The sequence below is a fragment of the Dysidea avara genome, chromosome 8 (genome assembly GCF_963678975.1).
Source record: "Dysidea avara chromosome 8, odDysAvar1.4, whole genome shotgun sequence".
Taxonomy (NCBI): domain Eukaryota; kingdom Metazoa; phylum Porifera; class Demospongiae; order Dictyoceratida; family Dysideidae; genus Dysidea; species Dysidea avara.
Window position 1 is genome coordinate 24,483,843 of NC_089279.1, and position 13,249 is coordinate 24,497,091.

General features: G+C 37.8%; 1 protein-coding gene across 1 annotated transcript in view; it reads right to left on the bottom strand.

Moving 5' to 3' along the window:
• The window catches only part of LOC136263246 (uncharacterized), a 59,526-nt gene extending 47,593 nt beyond the window's left edge, over positions 1–11,933 (bottom strand). Inside the window, exon 1 of the mRNA XM_066057754.1 lies at positions 11,366–11,933. The gene's annotated coding sequence lies outside the window, so the exon portion shown is untranslated. The remainder of the gene's footprint in view (positions 1–11,365) is intronic.
• Between the last annotated feature and the right edge of the window lie 1,316 nt (positions 11,934–13,249).

A 13,249-nucleotide genomic window follows, 5' to 3' on the forward strand; every position in this document is an offset into this window, starting at 1 on the left:
TAGATAGTTCAAGGATGTGGCGCTTTGCACACCAAGTATTAGCTTTCTTGGCTTTTCGTCTGGTGGCAGCAGCCCTGCAAAGTCATTTCTGATTAATGCGTATAATTGGGTTGATTCATGGACACCAACCACCTGCAAATCACACTTACATCCAACCAACAGCTCTATATCTTAACTTTGTAGAGCAACTCATCTACTTTCTAAATATCCTGTTTAGTTAATCAAATCTTTTTAATCAAGAATTACAAATTGAGATGTCATAATCGAGCCATAAATTTAAGTATATGGAAACTTGATTAAATACACCTTTTTAAAAAATAAGTTTATGGACCGTATACTTTTACAAACACTGTACACTTAAATTCATTGTGCGATTACTACTACATTTTATTTGATTTTTAATTCATGTGTAAAAGGATTTGATTAAATAAACTAGAGATATTGGATACTTAGAAAGTAAATGAGTTGCTTTACAATGTAAAGATATAGATCTGTAGATTGGATGTAAAAATGATTTGTAGACGGTGGGTGTCCATGAATAGATTTTTTTGATTATATGTATTAACCGGAAATGACTTTGCAGGGCTGCTGCCACCAGACTAAGAAGTCAAGAAAACTGATACTTGGTGTGCAAAGTCCCACAGCCTTGAACTATCTAAAAACATGTAAGTTGTTAAAAAATTCCTGTTCAGTATAGCCCGAGTAATTGCATTTGTATTTGGAGCCTGTTCGATATTAGGTGAGTTACTCTACCATAGAATCAGGTTGTTAAGCACATGCGCTTATAATTTTTGGAGAAAACCTTTGTAAAAAATCATACTATCTGTTAGGCGCATCCACCTAATAAAATTTAATAATTATGGTATGTTAACACGGAATCGCTACATTGTAATAAAGGAGATAGTAGTTCGTGCCAGTCACTACGCCAGTGTGTAAGGATATTTGACTCTATTTCTGGGTGAATCCTTTATAATTTACAATCCAGAAGGCTGATTTCGGGCTCGGCTGATTTGCTGTATACACAGTGAAGGGAGACCTCAAGGGAGATGTAAGCACTTGAGGAGACCTTCATTTTCCAGTAATTCCAGTGTTCCTTCCTGTGTATAGCTTTGTCACGTCTTGAGGCTTGAGCCTTGCATTTGACCATGTGCACTTATCAGCCATGGACATACTGAACAAATGATATGCGCTTAATAGACACATGCGCTTAACAACCCAATTCTATGGTATATGGGCACAATGTGAAATTTATGGATGGAATTTATAAACCCAAAGGCCCTTGGCTGTAGGGCACAAGTGCAGCAAGGGCACTGCTATGGGCCTCAGGGTTTATAAATTCCATAGACTCTACATCATGCCTGTATAACTGCTTTAGACTTTATTATATTACACTCAAATTAGTTACCTTCTCCATGGCTGTTTCTGCAGTAGCATTGACAAAAGTGGTTGGATTTTTACTATAGTTCTAGTGCTATGGCAACCATGTATACTCACATGACACAACTAAGCATCCTCAATACATCACCGCATGTTTGGAATGCTCACTCATTGGATATACTGAACATATGTTATAATTAATATACTGTGCCTGAAGGCATGGAGTATATTAGATAACATGGTGGAGTGTATGAGATTTATTACTTACACAAAATAGCGATACTAAAACTTCCCAATTTTTATTATTAAAATGTATTAAGTGCATCCACCTAATAAGAAAACCTCACATCATGAGTTTAATTAACTCTCCTGGGCTTTTGAACTGCAAATTCATGGCATGGATTACTCCTCAATAACAATGATCTGGTGACTCACAGACTCAGTATAAGTTATGAAGTTGAGTTGTGCTACTTTGCATCCCACAATAAACAACTTTATCTACAAACACCTATAAATGAGTTTCCAAAAGGTGTCAATAGAACTGTAGGTGGGGTATGCACGAAAAACAAAACAAATCCACCACAGAAGGCTTGACACTTTATACTTTTTTTTCTTAAAATGCTTCTAGTAGTAAATGGAGCCCATGTTGTGTAAGTAAGTACAGTACATTAGTACCTTTATGCATTCTAAATTTAAAACTTATCTTGCAAACTAGACAGCATTAATGTTAATCATAGCAATACTTTAGAAGACAGGGTAAGAGCTAACAAATGTAATTATAGTGACCGTTCCACTCACATAAGTGGCCCTAGAAGACCACATGAGATCCAGGTGGCCTGTCAAGCTTCTTAGGTCACATATACTTGAGCAACTTATTTATATATCCTAGGCTAGCTAGCTCCTAGGTGCAAGTATCAACATCTTTAACATGGAACATTTATGTGTTCAGTTCAACGTGTACTTTGCAGCACTACAAGTGGTAGTCAACAACCTAAGCTTTTTTAGGTGGTCACTACTTAAATATTTCAACATTATAATTCAATAAAATATAAATATTGTAAATAAAATCAATGTGTTTTATGTTCACTTATACAGGAAGGATGACTACAGGAGCACACATACTTTTCACAGTCAAATGCATAGTCCAATGGATTGTCATTGTACCTGGTTTCCATATGCACTTACTGCCATAACAAGTTATTATAATTAATAGACAATTAAACTCTGCAACTCTTGATCACAGTAGACTCTGAGATTGTTTCCTTGTGGGAAGATGAAATCAAAGCTAACAGATTTTACAGGTTATCACCTTCCCACATGTGGGATAGCACATACAGAAACAGACAACTAATTTTGCATCTGACCACAGATATTCAGGATTTTAAAATAGTTTCTAATCGGATTTCTTACATAGTGTATGAGATGTCTAGATCAGTGTACATACATTTGTACATGCACCTACATAGCTGTGTATATAATAGAGTTACAGACTCTGCTTTCTGTGGTCCCCCTACAGTGACTAAATGGTATAGCATTGCCAATGGCATAGCCAAACCAGGCCATGAACCAGGGCTAACCCAAAGTGGCAGGTAATGCGGCAAATTGTCCATCTTTTAAACCTCCAGAAACCAGTAAAAACCCATGAAGTAATTCCATACTAAAATCTTCAATTTTCAAAAACTTTCATACTGATCTCAAGGGGTAGTCACCACCAATAGCTCTGTAAAACCATCAATGTTTTGACAAAAATCAACTAAAAAAGAGCCTTCATTGTTTGACAGTTTAGGACAATTTTTTTTGTAAATTTTCATTTTGCTTTTGAGCTAACTTAAATGCCACTTTCTAAGATTTCTTGATCGTGACTAATGGTAGTGACTACCCTTGTTTCATCTTTCAGAAAATTAATAGCATTCAGAAGTGAATTACAGAATTTCATGGAGTCATCCACCTGGATAACCAGGACTGGAGCCTAGTCTGGTGCCGCCCGCTCCTTTGCATAAGTAAAGGTCTTGGTGAAATACAGATCCCATATCATTTCAAAGAATTCACAGCATACGTAACTGGTGGTTTACGTCAAATGGTTGCCCTTCAATGTGAATAAAAGCATCGCACTGTCAAGCAGAATTGTGTGTGAACATCACTGGAATGCATTAATTGGCTACCGTTGAATTTCAGCATTAGAAATGATCCAACATCTGTATTTCACCAGACCCTTACTTTTTGCAAAGGAGCGGGTGACGCCAGACTAACTGGAACCCTGGTAATCTCTAAAATTGCAATCATTCCAGGTGATAATGTAGTTAAAAAGTATGAACATTACCACCCAGGACAAGAGAAGCCAATTCTTCCTCACCATAAGTGTTTTGATACGGTTGGATGCATAGTCTGTCTATGCTGTTAATCTGGAAAAGATCTGAGACTTCTCACCATCTGGGTGACGAGTGTCAAAATTTTCTGCAGCATTAAAGAATTATATCATGTTTTCCAGAGCTTATGCAGCCACAACAGTGGTCGATTATTGACTAGAACTATGGTAAAAGATGTCCCTGGACATTTGGCTATCAATTATTATTTAATCAACAGCTTCCACATGTCATTCAGAGCTGCTAAATTGTCCAAATTTGACTTCACCTCTCATGCTCCACAACAGCTTCAAATCTTTACTAGATCACCCTACATCACTATCATGTTGTAAAATATCCCAAAACAAACTGAAAAAAGCACAAAATCTTTCATTATTAATTCAAACTAGGTGGAGCTCCTAGTGAGCTGCAGGTATACTGCATCATATGAAAGCACAGAAATACCAAATGCTGCTGCTACTACTACCAAACGCTTTGGACCATCATTCTAAAGAAAATTGGATGACCAGTGTGGCATCAGAAGCACTGGAAAGCAGAAGCACTGGAAAGGCACCATTGAGAGAATCCCCTGGAATGATGCACAAAAAATTTGACGTTCTTCACCCAAATGGTGATAAGTTTCAGATCCTTTCCAGGCTAACAGCATAGATAGACTATATGCATCCAACCTTATCACATCACTATGAGGAAGAGTTGGGTTTCTTGTCTTGGCTGGTAAGGCAGCTTAATTTTGAAAAAAAAAAACATGTTTCATTGCCTGATTTTTAACATTAAGAAAGCAAACCAACCCAGTGAATCGTTTAATTTGCTTATTACTGTGCATATTTTTTACTATACAATAACTCCAGATAATATTTAGCTCAGGTGCTCTATTAGAGTATCCAGATCCTGACTGTTCTATTAGAGTATCTCGATTTTTTGCAAACAGTGTGCCATAAAAGTGGGGGGGGGGGGGGGGGGGGGGGCATGGCCCCCCTGGCCCCTCCATCTCCACCACCTATGATTTAGCTACACTGTAAATAACAAGTTTTCTCCAGTCTTTTGTGTGGAGTACTATTAAACTTTGCATCTTGCGAGATAGCATAAGTCGCCAATTATCAGCAAGTACCAATTATTTGCACTTGTAAACCATAGGGGCTACAGGGTATATGGAGGCAGCCACCAAGTTCCACAACAGGCTGTTATATCCTCAAAAACATTTCTTAGAATCGTTTTCATTTGGTGATTATTGTTGTTTAAGTGCTATACAAGCTATTTTGGTTAAGCATGGAATTGCGTAAAAATATAATTGTATATTTCAAACCAGTATGCTTTTACGTCTAACCTGAATATCTCTTGAATGGCTGGCCTCATCTTCATAAAACTTCAGTGAAATGGAGTTATCCAAGTACTGCACCCCCCATACAAAGAACAAAAGAGGCATCATGGAGTTACATACAAAATCGCACATTGTACCAATAATTGGTCAATCACGGAAGTACAGTTGCCGATAATAGGTACCCCATGCCAATAATTGGCGCACGATAGGCATTGCAATTTTCCTTATAACAAGATGTTCACTCATGTGAGATATAATTTGGTGCACTAAGAGACAAAGGACTGCTCTATTAAATGGTTCAAACCAGAAGTTCATACGCCATTGAACCAAGGAGTTACAATTGCGTGATGAAATGGTACCGATAACTTTACTAAAAATCTATATTTCTGTGAAGACAACTATCGTGTCTCCAGTTTCATGGTGGATCTAGCAATGGAATATTGCAATGAACATCCCACAGTGGTGGGGGGTTGATCTGCAAAAGTTGATTTTTTGGACTGCGGACCCAGTCATAATGTTACTTGTTTTTGTTTTCTGCCATGGCCAGCTACCAATGGTGCTCAATAGAGAAGCCTGGAGAACCACCTATTTGTTTATTTAACAACAATGTGGCAAACCCATATGAGCCATGGAAAATACAAAGGATCCTTAGGGTGATTTTTAAAAAAAAATCCAATTATTCAGTAACTAAACACTATGATGGGTGTTCTATCTAGCCGTTATAGTGACATTTAGCAATGTCATGTGTAAAGGCTATGAACAGTTGGATATAAATTTAAACAGTGTGCAATAATTAGAATAAAATATGTAATTATACATTCCTGTTTATATACAATACACTGATGTTTTAGATGGCTAATAATAAAAATTTTCCACTTATTCAGATAATTGTAAATTTCCACTTTTCACCCTAAGGCCACTTCAACTAAATCTTTTGTTTCCTGGACTAAAACTAGTTGAAAAGTGGGTGGGTTGGTAGGTAGGTATAAATAAAATAATAATAGGTGGTAATAATTTTTAAAACTGAAGTTATGGCAACATGTGTATAAACTACGACGTTCAATAACAAACTATTAGTTATGGTTAGTACATCTAAATGATCAAACGTCCATCCATAGTCTGCTTTTACAACTCTTCTTGCAATAACCAAGCTCGCCCCATGCATGAGATATGGATGGCTAACAATACATCGACGCCACAACTCTGATGATTGAACACGTGATCTTTAAAAATGAACAAAAACATTTCATTTATAAATTTTATGGGTCAGTCGGGTCCGAGAAACAAGAAATTTAGTTGAATTGGCCTAAGGTCCCTTCTATTTCCATGGCTCATATTATATCAATCTGCAGCATTTTTCGGGTTCTACAAAAGGCTGGCTACGCTCCCACCCGGAGCATCATATGATCACAGATTGAACCATGCACCCAGAACACTGCCGGCTTGCGAAAAAAACACTGACGGAACTTAATTAAACCCAAAAGCAGGCAGTAGGCATTAGACAAAATGTATGGTAGGCCATTTGTTTCAAAATGATTATTTGATATGTGCAATGAATTATTTGGTATGTGCAATGAATTATTTGGTATGTTCAATGAATTATTTGGTATATTCAATAAAATCATTTGGTATATTCAATAATTTTAGTGCTTTATTTTGTGAACTATATTTTTGTGAATTATATATTTTGCGTTGGTAAATAATTTGTGTTAGGTATTGTTATCATAATCGGGTTGTTGTTAGTATCGCTATAGAGCTTGAGCAGGGGGCGTTGTAATTATTTCTAAGTGCCTAGCTCTCACAAATGTAAGACGCGCATTGCCATTTGCAGGGGTACTATATCAGTTTAACAACAACAAGGGGTAGTCACTCTCATACCACCAACTGATGCGCTTGCAACTGGGATCAAGAAGTTTAGCTACTCGATACCTGGATAAATTGAAGCTGGTTTGTTGTGAGGAAGATCCTTAATGAAATGCTAGCTATTGAGTGGGCATGAATGTCCAGATGTACTGTATGGAGATGCAGATCTATATAACTACCTCAAACTGACACCCAGTCTTTATACATACGAGCATCTAAAATCTTATAAAAAGTCAAGAGGATTTCAATCAAGTTGTAAACGGATGGGTGAGTGCATTGATAGTGTTTGCACTGTCAGTAGATCCATGGTTCTTGTTTACAACTCTTGTAAAAGCCTCATTCTTAAAGCCTTTCCTTACCCTGAAGGTATGGCGTTTCAGATAAGGCCATCATTATTAAATTCCTTGTTTCCCGTCACCACCCACATCAATTTTTAGGTAGCCGCACCGAATTTTAATTATTTGATTATAGATCACGTGAATGCATTATTTCATGATAGAAGGAGGCACAGAGTGACTAAGCTTTAAGGTAAATGCATTAGCTGTGCATATAAACATAGAGAAGGGTAGAAGACCCTCCACTCTTGTTCAGCCAGGTGCATGGGTGTACAGTCCTGCATGCAGCTGCCTTCAAGATCGAGATACCCTAATAGAGCAGTCAGAGACTGAAACAACAAGAATCAAGTGTAATAATCAATTAATCACCTCCCACCCACATCAGTTTTTGTTCCATTGGGTGACAGGGAAACAAGCAACATGATAATGATGGCCTAAACATAGTGGCACTTTTCGAAGTGTCCCCTTTTCTGAAATCAGCGAAATAGATTTCACCACACCAAAGCATAAGAGCAAGCAAGCTGTCACTGAAGGTTGTGGAGAGCATACTGCAAAAAGTAAGAAGCTTTCTATTCCTAAGTCTACCAATTCTGATTTAGCCACTTTTCATAGCGAAATGTCTCAAGGGCTGGGAAAGCAGTTGTGCTGTGATTGATGGCAGATTATAATGACTTGTATGTCCCACAAACAGAATCTGGGGTTTTATCTAAACCTTTAACAGACCTGCATGATCCAAGAGCAATGGAACTGGCATACAATTACCTTTTGACCAAATATGAGCATATTTATGGGTCTGTATTTTTCACATTAACCAAGCAGTCATGGTGGAGGAGCATACAAGAGATCAGAGTAAATGTCACGCTTGGTTTTACCAATGTGTGGGAAGGATAACAGTATTCAAGTTGCATGAAGCCTTGCACACTAGCAACTATCTGTTTCTCTGATCAAAGTTATATGCTATCCTTAGTTTACATCCTCTGCATGCCAGTATGAGTGCAAGCATGAAGATATTGCCAGGGTAGCAAACACAGAATAAATGCAAGCTTGTCATGAACAATTTATGGTGATACAATGTAGCATTAATTTTGGATCCAGAATTTCCATTCATGTGCCTCACCACATGGTCTAGTCTATTTTAATTGTTATGTTTTAGAAATCAAGTGTCCTTTCTTTTGAAAAAATAAGGCATTCTCTGAGGCCATTCTTGATAATCCCCCCTTTTCCTTAGAACATGACAGTAGCACTTAACATGCGTGTACTATTATCTGCAAATGAAACTATGCCATATACAATACTGCGATTGTGTAGCTTGGAGGGAAGATGAAACAATTTTACCAGAAGGTAGAGCTGGATTCTGATTTTATTGACTCTGCTATACGTAATGTCGAGCCATTTATTAAATTAGCCATATTGCCTGAATTAGTGGGAAAGTGGTTTAGAAGGAACCAATGATGCCACTACAGTCGTCAGTCAGTACAGCTTTAGTGATGTAGATGGTACAAGCTCAATTGTTGATGTAAGCAAAGTAGATTCTACTGACTCTCAGGTTGGTGAGGTGGATGCCACTGCTAGCTTTTGGAACAATGATGTCCATGCTTCTTCAAGTTCTTCTAATGACCAGCAAGGGTACTGCTATTGCGGTAAAGGAGAAGATTATGATGACATGATTTGCTGTGATAGCAGGGACTGTGTGATACAATGGTTTCATTTCATGCTTACAAATAACTGGAAAAGATCAGTGGCCAAAAGGAAAATATTATTGTCCAGACTGCCACAAGCTAAGGAGCTCAAGGAAATCAAAGAAGACAAAAAATCACTACTTACTTTACATTACATTTCAATAACATAAATATCAACAATGCACATTATTTCACATACTAAACATAAATAATAACAGTGTACATTATATAAAAAAGATAGTTAAAATGGTACTACCGAGTCACAACAATTACATAGTGCATCTATTTTATCAATAGGAGATATGCTCTCCTTCTGATCGCCTTTGAGCATATTAATAGAAAGAGTTGATTGCAATATCGAAAACTTTTGCCTCACCAGCCCAATAACTCTTTTAACATGTATCCTAACTTGAGACAGCTGGCAAGCAGTGTCAATTTCTTACTTAACTGTTTTTTCCCCTAGTAAAAGGATGTATCTTGACGTCTGCACAGTGCAGCTTGATCAATTGTGAAGCCACAATCCGCTAAGATGACATCTCCAGGCAACTGTTGAAAGCAGAGCACAGATTTTAGTCAAATGTACATCGGATACCCTTCCACCCCAGCCTTTTGAGTGATACCTATTAAACTTTTCATGTGTTATGCTTCTTATAGTTCAACAAAGTTTGAGTCCTTTTCATGCCAAATCTTGATGTGGAATATATAAGCATAACTTCATCAAAATAATTAAGAGCTGATCAAACACGGCACAGCCAGAAAAATAGCATTCAGGTATATACAGTAGCTAGAAAAACTGCAAAAGACGGCAGCCCAGTATAAAACTTCACCTGCTTATTGTCTTCTAAACTCTGTCTGTCGGCTGATTGTAACCAATTGACTTTCATGTTCAGTTTGGCTTCTCTTGTTCTCAGGAGTTCAAGCTCTTCCACGGCCTATACTTCTGGAGTAGTTCTTCATTATTTCTTGTGTAGTTCATCATAGTCGAAGTAAAATATTTCTTCAGCTCATTGTAATCTGTTCAGTTCATCCAACCTCAACATTTTTCATACTCTAGCTCGTTCACCTTCCCCTGTTTCTTCTTCTCTTAACAATCTCTCCCTCTCATCTTCACGTCTCTTCCTCTCCTCCTCTAATCTTTGCCGGCTGTTCTTTTTCCAGTTTTCTTGCTCCTTCTGCTAGACTCTGCACTCCTTTGCTTTTTCCTTTTGCTATTCAGTTATCAGAGAGTTCTCGGTCTGCATGTTCCAGTATCCTTCGTTTTCATGTTCTTCTTTGAAAATCCACGACTAGCTGAGCTTCCATTTTTGTCTCATCGGACTGTCAACACGTTTGAAGATAGAAGGGACGTAGTTCAATGCAAACTGGTTGTTAGCTACTCTTTTTCTCCATTAATGACTGCATGTTTACCGGCTACATATGACCGTATGCTTGACTGGGTGAGCAAGCTACCAATCCTTTCTGTTGACATGCAGCACTGCAATCCATTTTATAATATTTCTTCGATCCGGATCTTTTGGAAAGTATAAAAACTCAATCCACTTCCTTTCGCACATAGATTAGAACAATTCACAGCACAACACTCCTGTCCAGCATAGTTTGGCATCTTTCATCCCCTATGGCAAATGGCGGAGTAGCCCTAACACGTGTTGGCTTAAATTTGTGAGAGCTAGGCACTTAGAAATAATTACCACGCCCTCTGATAAGTTCTAACAACAACCCGATTATGATAACGATACCTAACACAAATTATTTACCAATGCAAAATATATAATCCACAAAATAAAACACTAAAATCATTGAATATACCAAATGATTTATTGAATATACCAAATAATTCATTGCACATACCAAATAATTCATTGAATATCCAAATAATTCATTGAATATACCAAATAATTCATTGAATATACATACCAAATAATTCATTGCACATACCAAATAATTCACATACCAAATAATTCATTGCACGTACCAAATAATTCATTGCACATATCAAATAATCATTTTGAAACAAATGGCCGGTAGGGCTTCGGATTGGTAATCTAAAGGATCCAGGTTCGAAGCCCGAGAGATGGGACGGGGATTCACTGCTACTGTTGTTTCTTTAGGCGCCTATATACTATAGTGCCAGCTGAGCGCTACGGTTACTAAGACTTGAGTCCAGCTTGCCCAGCTGTTAAACATGGAATGCATTGTCTATCACATAATCAGGGTACAACCGAAGAGCAGCATAGATGCCATCATTGGTCTCTCTCAACCTCGCTCTCAACTGTATCAAATGAAATCCGCCCTTGAGCGATTCAGTTACTAGTCACGGCAGTTGAAAGTCAAGCCGGCTAATTATAGCTATAGCTAAATTATAAGCACATGTATATACGGCACTTAATAATCATGCAGACACACGAATCATAACGATTTATCTTACGGTACCTTAGTTCTCCTTCAATTTTGAACGAGGTTCGAAAGGTCCAGTACCACCCTGTTTTACTGAAACCGTACACGCACCGTATACGCGACTTTCATTGTACATTTATAACCGAATACTATTAGATAAATACCAACTCTCACGCCTGCTCAAGGGCAGCAGATCGAATCTCACGGTTTTTGAGGCCTGCTAACTCTCACGGTTTCACTAACCTTCGTTGAATAGAATCTCACGGTTTGTAGCGCGAATGTCACGGATTTCAAGTTTAAAAAGTCGAGACTTTTTTTTTTGGTCTCAGCATAGCATCTACCAGTTTTTTTTTTACTACACACTGCAATACTACAATAAAAGTACAGAAATCTCAAGATTTTTTTACTTTCCAGGTTGGCAGACCTGATAATTATACAGACATGCCAACTCTCACGCATTAGGATTGAGTCTCACTCTTTGGCTAGTAATCTCACGCTCTCACGCCTAACCCTCTGTTTCTCACTCTTTCAGCTTAGTTCTCACGCATTTCTCACGCCTGATCTGCTTCGTAATTAGCCCTGTGCTTAAATTTGGGCAAACCTGTGCTTATTTTTGTACTTGGAACATGCAACGACCTTTTTTTTTTTTTTGGTCTTCACTACCAAAAATCCTGGAGCTGCACTTGAATCTGGTCCACATTGCTGGTAGTGTTTGAGGTCTCACTCCTAAAATTGTTCAGAGGTTGGCATCTCTGTAAATACACAGATATAATGTACTTATCAAAGTTTTGCCCCACCTTCCCCATGCAAAGAATTAGATCTACAATTTCGCCCCAGTGTATAGGGGAATTATATTTAGAGTTGGGTCAAATCCCCTCTTATTCCCCCTCCTTACCTGCATTGGGGTAGGTAGGGAAAAACTTTAATAGGGGCATAACTATAGCAATTCTCAGATAACACTGTAAAAATGAAGTGTGCTTTATGCACAAAAATGGTATGATGGGGCACGCTTTGGTGTCATTTGTGTGCAAAGCATACGTGAAAACTGATTCCAGAATTAATAAGATTGCACTTATCTTTCACAACCATTATAATTTGTTGCAATAAACCTAACTATATACACAAAGCATGTGTATTTCAGCTGGTGATCTGTGAGAGCAACCAAGGCAAACTATTTGTACCAGAGCAATGTACGTATACATACAATATGGGACAAAATTATTTAGATAATGGTGCTTGTTTGGATAAATGAACTCCATGAACTGGACTGTGTTAATTAGCTCCTCCACATACTTTACATTCAGTCAACAGACACTTCAAATGTTTGGATAATAAAGGGTTTGCTTATTGTGGAAAATTGAGGTTCTACTGTATTTGTGTTTATAGGTTTGATATCAATAGTAGGACATTCAGTAAATATATAAAACCATTATACACTTCCAGGTGCATATAGATTTGCAGCGGCTATTCAAACTGGCAGAGATACAGCATATAGGTTTATACATTCATATGTACATACATAGACATCTAACACAGTGCAACTGGTGTGTTCTGTATTCAGTAGACCCCACACACATGAGTGCGTGCACACACAAACTGGTTGCTTATGCTAAGATGATACTACACAAAGAGTGTATGAAACAAGTAAAGCTGTTAGCAACAAGCACAATGCTTCAGCCATTGCATAGTTATGGTTTACATTCTCTTGGATATATGTACATGCGATAACAGTGTACAGCAAAATGGCTAAAAAACTATATTTTATAACTAGCCCTGACCTGAGACCATAGGGAGGGGGAGAGGGTTACACAACATAGTGATGGAGGAAGTACTTTTTGTACTGTATATTGCCATGATTGTCCAGCCAGTCAAAGTAAAGAGAGGGCTCGTGTGACAAAGTGCCAGTAAAGAGGAAATATG